General features: G+C 33.1%; 1 long non-coding RNA gene across 1 annotated transcript; it reads left to right on the forward strand.

Annotated features, from left to right (window-relative positions):
- Window positions 1-727: 727 nt before the first annotated feature.
- LOC135224212 (uncharacterized) lies at window positions 728-11,830 on the forward strand. The gene is made up of 3 exons (XR_010316686.1): window positions 728-888; window positions 10,141-10,203; window positions 11,769-11,830. It is a non-coding gene; the product is annotated as an uncharacterized LOC135224212 (long non-coding RNA).
- The last annotated feature ends 799 nt before the right edge of the window (window positions 11,831-12,629 follow it).

Below are 12,629 nucleotides of genomic sequence, written 5' to 3' on the forward strand. Positions count from 1 at the left end.
CATAAAACAAAGGAACCTGCGGTTGACATAACAGGAGACATCTGGCAATTATCCCCAATCCATACTTGAGGATAAGGACCGTCACTAACCATGCAATACTTTTTCTCATATTAGGACATATGCCCTTGAACGTATTAAATGCTATTTGAAGTGAAGGCAATTTTCTTATGCTTGGATAATCAGGAGTTATTATATATAAAATAACATTCATAACGTAAATATGTAACGAATTTTATGTAAAAAAAAAATTATCTGATGGTATAATCTGCTGATGCTAGACTGCTATTGCTGTTAAGTTTATATATATATATATATATGTGTGTGTGTGTGTGTGTGTATGTGTGTGTATTGTACAGAGAGAGAGAGAGAGAGAGAGAGAGTATTTCTCTACAGCAGAAACAATAATTTAACCTACCCCTACGAATGATTTATTCAGAGCACCATTACTCAAGAGTCAGAATATGCCATTGCTATAATATAAAATATTACAGAAAAGAAAAAAAACAAGAAAACCAGACACAATATATCGACGGACCGGAAAGGAAGGACCATGGGACCACCAATTTGACAAGTATTGTTACCAGAGTTCGCCTCTACTCCGACTAATCAATGTCATCTCCAATTTTTATATTTTTCCTCTTATAAATAAAGTTGCTGCGCTTCGCGGCACTCAGTTGCTGTTCAGTGTCAGAGGAGGGAGGTACTTCAAGAGCGTCGCACAAGAAGCAGGCTTTTCTCGGTCATCAGATCTTATTTCTCTGTTTCTCTTTCGTTACGAATCGAGCCAGAAATGATGAATTCGAGGCATTTATTTTCCTTTTCCTCTTTCTAAGTAAACTTTTATACTTTATTTATGTACTTTGCGGGAGACGTTTCCTTGATCAACAGGTAAGTTTTATTTTGTTTTGTTACCGTGTGAGATATCTTGCTCAGGATATCTTGTATATTGTCCTCGGTTATTTTCTGAGCTTTTTTTGTTTTTGTTTCTGCGCACAGAAATAACCAAATAGTATTCGATAGACAAACAAACATATATATATATATATATATATATATATATATATATATATATATATATATATATATATATAATCTACTTCTGTTTATGTGTTTCATAACATATTCGTTTTAAATTCCCCTCTCTTATTTAGCTCTGATTTTCTCGGATGCCTTCTCCTTGCAGTAAGTGAAAGCATTATGGATATACCGACAGAAACCGACTTTTCAAATAATTAGCATCAGTGAAAATACTTGCAACATGATCGTCAGGTGTTTCTAGGTTGATTTTCATGTAGCCATGTTGTCACATGTATGAGGAAACAGGTCACTCTTTAACATATACTTATATGATTTTAATGACCGCAATGCCCTCTTAATCTCCTCATAATTTCTTCGTAGTTTTTAGTAGTGACGAGCGCTTCAAAAGTGTGAAGAAATTGAGAAGTTAAGAAAGCATTGAGGTTATTTTTACATATAGTACGATAATATGTACGTTGTATATTCTATGCTTAAATAAAATCATTATTAAGAGCAATTACTTGTACTTAACATAAAAAATTATTTCCAGGGAATTGATTATTTCCAAGTCGATCAAGTGTAAATAGTCCAAGTTAAGGACAGGCAGAGATTTATAAACATATCATGTGTATCCTTGTACACACTTAAAATTTAACATAAAGGGTAGCTTTCATTATTATTATTATTACTATTTCAGTAGAGAAAACCTATTCACCGGGCCCCGGACTTGAAATTCAAGCTTCCAAAGAATGTTGGTTTCAACCTCCAACCGCTAAAGACCCCACACTGCAGCGGTAACTGCTCATAATACAGAGCCAGTGATTTTACATCGCCCTAGGGGAGGCGCCCACCCGCAACATCTGAGTGGCATTCCCCAACACTAACCACTATACCAGCGTAACAAATGTGAAATTATCAAAGTTGCCTGATGCACTTGAGAAATGTTACTCTCTCTCCCTTCCACTTATATAATAACGACTCGGAAAGAAACAAGAAATAAAGATATGAACTAAGAAATTAAAATGGTCTCCATCAACCTTTTTTTTTTAGTCAAATATCTACTAATGACTATAAAATCAGAGATCAATTTCCATAAATTCAGCAAAACGAAGATCAGTGTTTAAACAGTCACGCTGTTACGTTCATTTTACAATGAATTACTTTCAAAGATACTTATTCATGAACGTATTAAAGAAAATCTTGGAAAATTAATTATATTTCAAAACACCATTGTGACATACACGAGTGTGTTTCTTCTCTCTCTCTCTCTCTCTCTGTTTTTACGATATTTTCCCCTTACATATTGCACTAAAGTTAAATATATATAAGTTCAACCAGACCACTGAGCTGACTAACAGCTCTCCTAGGACTGGCCCGAAGGATTAGATATTTTTACGTGGCTAGGAACCAATTGGTTACCTAGCAACGGGACCCACAGCTTATCGTGGGATCCGAACCACATTATATCGAGAAATGAATTTCTAATCACCAGAAATAAATTCCTCTGATACCACGTCGGCAGAGCGGGGAATAGAACCCGGAGTAGTAGTATTTTTTTTTTTTTTTTTTTTTTTTTTTAGTGAAGTGGCAGGTAAGTCCTTGATTTTTTTCACCTCTCTCTCTCTCTCTCTCTCTCTCTCTCTCTCTCTCTCTCTTATCTGAATGTCAAAAAGTAACATCTAACTTAGCAGAAAACGGGTATAAAGTGGTGCGGTCTGATGGAAAAAATAAGTGGCAGGACAAAAAATAGAGTAACGATTTTACGTCTCTATTCACATGATGAATAATGAAGACTTTAATACTTCTGGTAAGCTGAGTGATTAATCATATGCAAGAGTTTCTTGAAAGTCTTGGCAAAATCATACAGAAAGACATTTACATTTTCGACGCCTACCGGAACTCACTGCAGAATATCTAACTTATCAATTTTATGGCAATGCTTATAATATATAAATATATATATCTGTATGTTGACATACGAGTATATAAATATGCATATATACGTATCAATTTACATATACACTCGTGTGTGTGTATATATATATATAATATATATATATATATATATATATATATATATTATATATATATATATATAGATTATATATATATACCGATTACAACCTTAGGGAAAGTATAAGTGCAGTTAAATTTTCTCTCTCTCTCTCTCTCTCTCTCTCTCTCTCTCTCTCTCTCTAAAGAGTTTGACTTAATAATAGAAAAATTGGATGATATATGTAGAAATCACAAGGACTGGACTATTCTCCTATCTGGAGACTTCAACTTTCCTTTCGTAGACTGGAAAGAACGAATAGGAGATTGTGGATGTACTTATACATATAAAAAAGAGAGTAATAGTAGTGCAGAAGATAAGAGGCAATTCGAAAAGCTATTAGATATGCTACTAGAATACAACATTCAACAAATAAATCACCTGCCAACAAGAAAGGAAAATACTTTAGACCTAGTATTTGTGAACGAGATGAATTATGTTAAAGAAATAATAGTTTATAATGCGAGTATTTCAGACCATAATGTCATAGAATTAACAGTCCATACCAAAGCAAGTGAAAACAGGGATAAGCAAGAAATGAAAAAGTGGGAAGGATATGGAAAATACAACTTCTACAGTAAAAATATAAAATGGTCAGAAATAAATGAAGAATTAAACAAAGATTGGGATAACATTTTCGTAAGTGATGACATAAAGGTAAATACGGAGATATTATATAAAATATTAGAGAAAATAGTGGATAAATATATACCGAAGAAGAAAAGTAAACATCAGTCATGCATACCAAGAGACAGAAGGATCTTGTTCCAGAAAATCAGAAAGTGGAAAAAAGGTCTTGCAAAAGAAAAAAATTCATGGAAAGTTATAGAACTAAAAAGTAAGATAGAAAATGCAGAACAAAAGATTATACAATCAAAAGAAAATGAAAAACGGGACTTGGAAGAAAAAACCCTATTAAATATCAAGCAAAATCCCAAACTATTATACTCATATGCGAAGAAGATGAATAAAAGAAGAATAGAAATAGGCCCTCTAAGAATTGAAGGGAGATTAACGAATGAAAAAAAGGAAATTTGCAACATATTGGCAGAACGATATAAGAGAGAATTCACCCCTAGAATAGATAATGAAGATAATGATATAGAAGTAAGGGATGAAAATAGTGAATATTTAGCTGACATAGATATTAATGACGCTGATATTGTGCAGGCTATTAATGAAATTAAAAATGGAGCTGCTGCAGGGCCGGATGGAGTCCCTGCTATTTTGTTAAAGAAAGTAGTTCATTCTATCGCAAAGCCACTTGCAATATTATTAAGACAAAGTGTAGATACAGGCAAGATTTATGATGAGCACAAATTAGCATATATTTACCCCTACTTTCAAAAGTGGATCAAGACTAGAGGCAAGTAATTATAGGCCTGTGAGTCTAACATCACATATTATGAAAGTGTATGAAAGGGTAATGAAGAAAAAATATTATGAAACATTTAATAAAAAATAATTTATTTAATAAAGGACAACATGGTTTTGTACCCGGAAAAAGTACACAAACCCAACTGTTAGTCCACCGTGAGAACATATTCAAAAATATGAAAAGCGGAAATGAAACAGATGTGGTTTATTTAGACTTTGCAAAAGCTTTTGACAAAGTAGACCATAATATATTAGCGAAGAAAATTAGAAAACACAATATCGTGGATAAAGTAGGAAGATGGTTAAAAGAATTTTTACACAACAGAAAACAGATAGTTATTGCAAACGACGAGAAATCGGATGAAGCCAAGGTAATATCCGGTGTGCCGCAAGGTACGGTGTTAGCTGCAATACTGTTTGTTATTATGATTGAGGACATAGACAGTAATGTTAAGGATTCGGTAGTGAGTAGTTTCGCAGATGACACAAGAATAAGTAGAGAAATTACTTGTGATGAAGATAGGAACGCTCTACAAAGAGACCTTAACAAAGTATATGATTGGGCAGAGGTAAATAGGATGGTATTTAACTCTGATAAATTTGAATCAATAAATTATGGAGACAGAGAAAGAAAGATATATGCATATAGGGGACCTAATAATGAGACAATCACAAATAAGGAAGCAGTTAAAGACCTTGGTGTGATGATGAATAGGAACATGTTATGCAATGATCAAATAGCAATTCTGTTGGCAAAATGTAAAGCAAAAATGGGAATGTTGTTACGGCACTTCAAAACAAGAAAAGCTGAACACATGATTATGCTTTATAAAACATATGTTCGTAGTCCACTTGAATATTGCAATATGATATGGTACCCACACTATCAAAAGGATATTGCACAAATAGAGAGTGTACAAAGGTCCTTTACAGCTAGAATAGAAGAAGTTAAAGACCTTGACTACTGGGAAAGACTACAATCATTAAAATTATATAGTCTAGAAAGGAGAAGAGAACGCTACATGATAATTCAGGCATGGAAACAGATAGAAGGAATAGCAGAAAATATCATGGAACTAAAAATATCAGAAAGAGCAAGCAAAGGTAGATTAATAATGCCCAAAACTATACCAGGAAAAATAAGGAAAGCACACAGGACATTAATCCACTACGCACCAGCATCGATAATGCAGCGTCTATTCAATGCGTTGCCAGCTCATCTGAGGAATATATCAGGAGTGAGTGTAGATGTGTTTAAGAATAAGCTCGACAAATATCTAAACTGCATCCCAGACCATCCAAGATTGGAAGATGCAAAATATACCGGAAGATGTACTAGCAACTCTCTGGTAGACATTAGAGGTGCCTCACACTGAGGGACCTGGGGCAACCCGAACAAGATATAAGGTCTGTAAGGTAAGGTCTCTCTCCAATGGCATTTCGATTTTTCGATTGGACATCTACCACCATGCCCGCGTCTTGTAAGAGACTGCACCGTTCTTCAGTTGCGCCTAAACCTTTGGAAGTATAATATCAAAGAATTGGTAAGGGGCGTTCGAGACTAGAACATTGTTCTTTTATGAAAACAAAAACAATAATTAAATTTTTATTGTATGAGATTCATAAACTTCTAAAGGGTCTCAGAAATAGCAAAAAAAAAAAAAAAAAAAAAAAAAATTCACATAAAGGATCCGAGACTGAAGACCCGTTTTTTTTCTGAGATTAAGTGGGATCCAGTACTTTGACCTTGTTGCTTTCAGTAATAAGATATATATCCATGAGAAAACTGTGGCCGTGACCTCAAGTTACGAGAAAATGGCTTAAGGTTGAAGTCGGGGATGTGAGACAGTGGTCTTATTTGTCTGTCATATAGGATAGCTTCACAGTCTTTTCACAGGGAATGTGTCCTAGTAACGTTGTAAAATGACAGAAGTCCTTTTTAACTAGAGTTGAGGGACAACAACATTTTTATATTTGGTATATCACAGAAATCTTCATGCAGTGTTTCAGAATTTGGCATGCCATAGAAATCTTCGTGCTGTGTGTCAGAATTTGGCATGCCATAGAAATAATAGAAATCTTCATGCAGTGTGTCAGAATTTGGCATGCCATAGAAATCTTCATGCAGTGTGTCAGAATTTGGCATGCCATAGAAATCTTCTTGCAGTGTGTCAGAATTTGGCATGCCATAGAAATCTTCATGCAGTGTGTCAGAATTTGGCATGCCATAGAAATCTTCATGCAGTGTGTCAGAATTTGGCATACCATGGGAATCTTCATGCAGTTTCAGAATTTGGCATGCCATAGAAATCTTTATGCAGTGTGTCAGAATCTGGCATGCCATAGAAATCTTCATGCAGTGTGTCAGAATTTGGCATACCATAGAAATTTTTATGCAGTGTGTCAGAATCTGGCATGCCATAGAAATCTTCATGCAGTGTGTCAGAATTTGGCATACCATGGGAATCTTCATGCAGTTTCAGAATTTGGCATGCCATAGAAATCTTCATGCAGTGTCAGAATTTGGCATGCCATAGAAATCTTCATGCAATGTCAGAATTTGGCATGCCATAGAAATCTTCATGCAATGTCAGAATTTGGCATGCCATAGAAATCTTCATGCAATGTCAGAATTTGGCATGCCATAGAAATCTTCATGCAATGTCAGAATTTGGCATGCCATAGAAATCTTCATGCAATGTCAGAATTTGGCATGCCATAGAAATCTTCATGCAGTCAGAATTTGGCATACCATTGAAATCTTCATGCAGTCTGTCAGAATTTGGCATACTATAGAAATCTTCATGTAGTGTCAAAATTTGTGATCAAAGAGACATTCAAGAATGCTATCGTGTTCTCTGGTTTAAGTATTCTATATCTAGAGATGAAAAATGCATTCCCTCCTAATCAGAAATAATATGCTCTCATCACTGTGACGCTAAATTGCTTAAAGGAATGGTTTTCCCTGTTCACCAATTCTTTAATAAGAATCAAAGCATAAAATAATCCATACATATAAATATATATAAATATTTATGAACAAGCACTTAGCAAAATTTGATTTTTGCGGAAACATCGATTAAAAGCCACTGGTTTTACGAATTCTACGTGAGTAATTATGATACATACACGATTTTCAGGACATGAAAAATGACTAAGGGAGTTATTAATGTACGCTTGAAACATCGATTCAAAGCCACTGGTTTTGCTAAATATGAAATGATTTACTGTTTCCTGACATGAAAAATGACCTTCCCGTTGCAAAATAATATACGCATGCTTGATAAAAAAATAAAAACAAGAAAAATGTGTGTGTGCATCTAACCTCATATTGACGCGTCATTTATCAACTTCAAACGGGGCATGTACTCGCTGTTTGAGCTCCGCAGGGAATCCAGGTAATTTACGAATATTAACCCTTAAGGGACGGACGAAATATAAAAGGATTAATTTCGTCGATGTCACCGAAAAAACGCCGTTTATAATTCCGTAAATATGTAAATATTATATGTAATTTACATATAAAATATTTATATAAATATATTACAAACACACGCATATACTATATATATATATATAATATATATATATATATATATATATATATATATATATATATATATATATATATATATATATATATATTATATATATATATGTATATATATATATACACACACACACACACACACACACACATATATATATATATATATATATGTAATGTATACACACACACACACACATATAGATATATATATATATATATAGATATAATATATATATATATATATATATATATATATATATACGTGCGTAATTCACTGATCGGACAACGATCGATATTAGACAGGCGTCAATACCCTACGGAACCGACATTCGTTCACCCAAGTCATTGCACAAAACTTAACTTCGTTCCTATTCACGAAGTAAGAGAGGCATATCGCCAACAGCTGCAAATAACAGAGGTGAGCAAGTTTCCTTACATAACGCTAACGATCACACTCGCAAACAATAGCTGCCAATACAGTGGACGAAAACGTTAATCCTCAGAAAATAAGTAGAGAGTCATCAATCATTAATGGCCACCAGAAATGCTAACAGAACCAATACCACTTATTTTTTTTTACGCCATAGTAGTGCAACTGCCGTTGCCGTCATTGCCTCTAGGAAACAGAATTTAATTTGCTATCATTGCATCCAGGAAACAGAATTTATTTTGCTATCATTGCATCCAAGAAACAGAATTAATTTGCTATCATTGCATCCAAGAAACAGAATTTATTCTGCTATCATTGCATCCGAAACAAGAATTTATTTTGCTATCGTTTCCTTCCAGAAACAGAAAATTAATTTTTGCTATCATTGCATTCCAAGAAAAAACGAAGAATTAATTTGCTATCTTGCATCCATTGCATCCAGGAAACAGAAATTTATTTTGCTATCATTGCATCCAAGAAACAGAATTAATTTGCTATCATTGCATCCAAGAAACAGAATTAATTTGCTATCATTGCATCCAAGAAACAGAATTCATTTGCTCTCATTGCATCCAGGAAACAGTTATTTTGCTATCATTGCATCCAAGAAACAGAATTATTTTGCTATCATTGCATCCAGGAAATAGAATTTATTTCAGGATATAGCATGTAACATCCTACAAAAAAAGTTGAATACTTAACCAATATTAAATTAGGCCTAAGCTTCAAACTATGGTTATAACAACAGTTTAACAAACTGTAACTTTCTCAAACAGGCATATTCCTTCTCTCTCTCTCTCTCTCTCTCTCTCTCTCTCTCTCTCTCTCTCTCTCTCTCTCTCTCTACATACATATATATATATATATATATATATATATATATATATATATATATATATATATATATATATATATATATATATACTACATACATATATATACAGATATAGTTATATATATATATCATATATATAATATACATGTGCACTCTCTCTCTCTCTCTCTCTCTCTCTCTCTCTCTCTCTCTCTCTATATATATATATATATATATATATTATAATATATATATATATATATATATATATATAATAATATATATGCACATACCAGTGGCCTGAATAAAAAAATATATTGTTCAAACTCCCCACTCTGTTGATTAATGTTCATTCGCTTTGGGCAAAATCAAATATTCACGCTGGGCACCGCTTTCTTGATGGCACTTCTCCATCAACTACAAAAAACCGCCTCATATACAGAGGTAATTATGTGAGCCCAACTAGCCGACACCTTTCATTTCCATATAAATCATAGACAGGTACATTTTTTTTTTTCAGGTAAACCTAAAGAGACTTACGAGTTTTTTTATTTTTTTGATTCACTATCTTAACTTTTTTTTTCTTTTTTTTTTTGAGGGGAGGGGTGCTTATTGTAGAAGGTATCTAATTATTTGATTCCAAATATTCTCTCTCAATCTTCTTGCATGCTATGTCTTAATTTGGCGAGTGTCTACCAAGCGTCTATGTAATCCTTACAGAATTACTATATATATTTTTACACAAACAGAAAATAAAATTACACTCGTCAAAAAGGCTCTAAAAGCCTAATGATTCTTTCAATTCTTTTAGACAGACTCAAGATAATGGCTAGATATATAGCTGATTTAGCTGATTTTATCATTTAAAGAAGTTTCCACTAAAACTAACTTTATTTCAGGATGGGAGTCATGATAGACAAGCGGTGGATGGCTTACCGGATCGTAACTTCCTTATTTGGAATGTAAGTACCTAAAGAGTTTTGTTTCAGATAAAGTAAGTTGATTTCCTGTTAGTAAAATGTATCAATTTTGCAGGAGTGATTTATAGAGATAACAGAAAGGATATCTTAAACTTCATGAAGGTAACTAGTAACTTCAAGTTTTCACAAAAATACCAAACGAGTGAAAATATGGCATACCACAAATCAAAATCTCGTTGTCAAATGAATTCATAATATATATATATATATATATATAGAGAGAGAGAGAGAGAGAGAGAGAGAGATGAGAGAGAGAGAGAGAGAGATCTCTCTCTCTCTATCTATATATATATATATATATATATATATATATATATATTATATATATTTATATTATTACTATATATATATACAGTTGCATGGCTAATCAGACATTGAACCTATGCCTAAGAGAGCTCTGCAATCCATTACCGAACGAGAAATGCTATTGCTATATGAGACAGACTAATTTCGTTAATTTCGTTGTATGGCAGACGGGACATGACATGGATTAATGTTCGCAGATCGTGAGTTTATAATGACGTTTGCAGAATATGAAATTTTTATTAATAAATATTAGTTTTTAGTACAATAATATGCGTATCTAAGGGTTTATACTACGCTCAACAATTATTTTACATCCTTTTAAAAAATTAATCTGTGTAAGTCTATTTTCACACAGTTGTAAATTTGATTTTATATATATATATATATATATATATATATATATATATATATATATATATATATATATATATATATATGCTAATCCCTCCTCAGAGACTGGAGGGGTATATATAAAATTTACTTCTTCGAGGTATGTTGGTAGTCATGATATCTCTCTCTCTCTCTCTCTCAAACAACTAATCGACCTTCTATGCAAATCACCCCTTTCAATTACCTAGGTCGTTAAAATCAGACTCGTGAACTACAAAAATAGTTTTTATTAGTAAGGATAAAAATTTACTAGTAAATAAACCAAATTCTCAAGGAAAACAAATATTTGACTGAATACCTTTCTCACGGTTATGGCTGTATCTTTATTGCCTAGCAACATTATTGCCTTCAGTAATCAACAACCATAACTGATGGCAATAAATACTGCAAGAGCGGGGTAGTACCATTGATTAAAGGAACTTGTTTATCAATTAATTTGTAACTCGAGTCTGTCAACAAAGCTCAGGCTATCAAGACAACACCATAAGGCAAACTCTGAGAGAGAGAGAGAGAAAGAGAAAGAGAAGAGAGAGAGAGAGAAGAGAGAGGAGGAGAAGAGAGAGATAGAGGAGAGGAGAGAGAGAGAGAGCGAGAGAGGAGAGAGAGAGAGAGAGAGGAGAGGAAAAGATTATGTGGGTAACGTACTACATAGCAAGACTTCTGCTGTCAGTAATGTATATTCACACATGTACCTCGTGTATATTTCTCTCTAGTTTATTTCACAAAAAAAAAAAAAAAAAAAAAAAAACAAAAAAAAAAAAAAAAAAAAGTAAATTGTTTACACTTCGTGATCATTTTGTAAGTATTGCTTTCCTTAAGAAAAATTACTATATTCCATTTTTCATAACCAGGTTGGTGACGTCACAGGCGCTCAACCTAACTCCCCCCGGGTATGACCACCACCTACGACCTCTGGGAACAGGTGCGTCCGTTAATCATTCACATAAATATTCAATGATGTTATTAATATTATATACATTGGATGCGCATTCCAAAGGGCAGCGCATAACTTAGGTTTTGCAAGGCCGTGAATTAGACTTACTCAGGGACGCTTTATTTAAAAAAAAAAAAAAAAAAAAAAAAAAAAAAAAAAAAAAAAAAAAAACTAAAGGAAAAATGAAGTTCTAACTCATTTAACATTGCCGGAAAATTCAGAAATTTTTAAAATAGCAACAGGATTCTACATTTGCATCCTAAATTTAACTTACTTTTATGCAACGACAATTAAATTACAGGGTAATGAATTGACGATAGCTTCCTTAGTTTGCAATAACTCAGAGATAATATTCCAGAATTCTTGATACCTTAAGTTGCCAAATTGGTTTTCCGGTATTAAATGCCAAATTCGACGCTTCTCATTAGGTTTTATTTTCTTCTGCGAATGAAAATTTTTACCGTCATTCCTTTAACGAAGCATACTATAGAATTCATTGTTTCAGAACACTGTGGTAGAACATCTTCATAATAATACTTATTTAATTTTATCACAACATTATTTTCCAAGCACAAATCGAAAGTAGCTCCATAAGTTAATTCTGACTGATACTTTTTGAGTGCAATTTTACTGAGGTGAAATGGAAATTTAGCAACTAATAAGTGAGGTTTAATAGAGGTCGATGACAGATTCAGTAACCAAGTTCTCGGTAATGGATCTTAATGGGAAACTGCCACAGCCGGATAAACCAAGTGTGAATTTTCGTTGTAGAAAGCAA

Source organism: Macrobrachium nipponense, chromosome 10 (genome assembly GCF_015104395.2).
Source record: "Macrobrachium nipponense isolate FS-2020 chromosome 10, ASM1510439v2, whole genome shotgun sequence".
NCBI classification, from domain to species: Eukaryota; Metazoa; Arthropoda; class Malacostraca; order Decapoda; family Palaemonidae; genus Macrobrachium; species Macrobrachium nipponense.